The following is a 2,095-nucleotide window of genomic DNA, read 5'->3' as shown; positions in this document are numbered from 1 at the left end:
TTCCACATCCTACATCCTGCATTTCTTACTATTTATATACTACAAGTTTTAAGGTACATCCACAACACAGCAAAACGTCGGTAACTTATCGCTAACAGGTTGAATACAAGTCAACGACTTGTTGGTAGCCATAAGCAGTGCTTCATACGATTATCCAGCATTGTCCAACATTGCGTTCTCCATTTTTGGTAGGTAACTTGTTTCCAACATTTTTTTGACATGTGATGGATGTTATCGAGATATTTATGACACATTTTTTATCATAAATATGTTGAATACTTATTGGTAGTTATGACAAATGCTTTATACGTTTAACTAGAATTCGTTCCCCACTTTCAGTAGATGACTTGTTTTCAACATGTTGTCGACATACTTGCATTAAGTTAGTGACATGTCTATGACGCGTTTATGACCATGAACGTGTTTTACCGCAGCATAGGCGCAGCATCAAGTTACTGCCGTAGTAGACGTCAGTTAAAATCTTATTCGCACCTGTACCAGGTAAACCACTCGGGCTCTATGAGCGCTGCCTCAGTCAGGTCCCTCATCACAACAGCTCATAATGTGACATGATCTGAACGACGAGGTGGCCGAGAGGTTAAGGCGTTGGACTGCTAATCCAATAGGGTTTCCCTGCGTGGGTTCGAATCCCATCCTCGTCGAATAAATGCCTTTTCTGATCCCAAAGAAATAGGACTAACGCATTCAGCCCATAAGTGCATGAACATCGTTCGATCCCCGAACTAGCGAGATGTTTTCTGTTCCTTAAAAATTTCAGAGTGCATCTGTTGGTATTAGCAGTGAATTAACTGTCATTGTAGTTACTCGACTGCTGGAGGTTGCAGTCACAGAAGAGGCGAGAGAGGAAGGGAAGGCGGCTACTAGGAGTCATATCATTCCACACTGCGGCCCTCACCGAAGTCATCTGTATCCTAGCGTGATGAAACAGTGTATAGAACTATCTGTATGTTTGTCTATTTCTCCCTCCCTGCTATGATTCAGAAATCTACGATCTTGTAATTCAAGAACAACCAATGAGGAGAGAAGAGAGGGAGAAACATACAAACAGACAGTCCATAGACTATAAAAACTAGTTTGTTTGATAGAATCAGTTTTGTTAAATAATTCAAAACACTAAACTACCAAGATTAATGTGTACTTCCAAATGCAATTGAGTATCACAGTAATTCCTGTTCCAAAGCAAGAACTTCAAAAAAATAAATTATCCACAACAGGAACACAGCTCGTCAACACTGCAACAAGATTCCAGAGCCTTTTAAGAGCTGAGCTTTCTCAAAACTATTATGCTCACACTGTCTGAAAACAGTGCTGTTTACCATTTTTAGATAAAGTGAAACAATGTGCCAAAATAGTTTTATATATTGCTTAAAGTCCAATTAAAATGAATATAGAATATATTCTAGAAATCACCCAATTCTCAAACATACAGACACAGACACACACACACTCACTCACAAAAGCGCGCGCGCGCGTGCAAAAGGTGCATCATATAACCAAGAATTTTTGGGAGATTATCGGCCCTCAATTTAATATAGCTTTTTTCAGAAGTCAGGACACCGTGCCAAAGATTAATTAAATCTCCCTTGTTACGTTAATCATAACATTCTCTTTACAAGGGTCCGAAAATTAAATAGAATTGCAGACTCAAGGAATTACTTTTTCTTAGCAGGAATATATGGCTGGATATATTAGCAAAATCCTTAAATATAGAAAAAGGTGATATTCTGCTAACAATAGTAAAACATTTTCTTTGAAACAGGCGTAGATAGCCTCAGGGGCGAGGGGAGAGGGCTTAGGAAGATTCTCTATTCTTTTAAATATTGAGCAAATGCAAGAGAGATCAATTCTTTACCACCTCAGTTGTTTACGATGTCAGAAATTAATTAAGGAAATCAGGACACTCATACATGAAGGCATTATGTGAATCGAGTTGATATCTGAATGATATAAGTGTAAAACAAGAAAAGAAAGTTACATATTGAGCAAACCAAACAGCAAACGTCAAAAGCTGTACGGATGTCCGAAAAATATGTGAAAATTCGTCATGAGCATAAGGCTCGTGCATTATATTTCC

At 38.3% G+C, this 2,095-nt stretch overlaps 1 non-coding gene across 1 annotated transcript; it reads left to right on the top strand.

The window, feature by feature from the left end:
* The first annotated feature begins 580 nt into the window (after positions 1–580).
* Trnas-gcu (transfer RNA serine (anticodon GCU)) lies at positions 581–662 on the top strand. Its single transcript has one exon. It is a non-coding gene; the product is annotated as a tRNA-Ser (tRNA).
* Positions 663–2,095: the final 1,433 nt, after the last annotated feature.

This window comes from Macrobrachium nipponense, chromosome 1 (genome assembly GCF_015104395.2).
Source record: "Macrobrachium nipponense isolate FS-2020 chromosome 1, ASM1510439v2, whole genome shotgun sequence".
In the NCBI taxonomy this organism is placed as follows: domain Eukaryota; kingdom Metazoa; phylum Arthropoda; class Malacostraca; order Decapoda; family Palaemonidae; genus Macrobrachium; species Macrobrachium nipponense.
The sequence above is the reverse complement of the archived record's forward strand: the minus strand, read 5'-3'. Positions and strand labels throughout refer to the sequence as shown.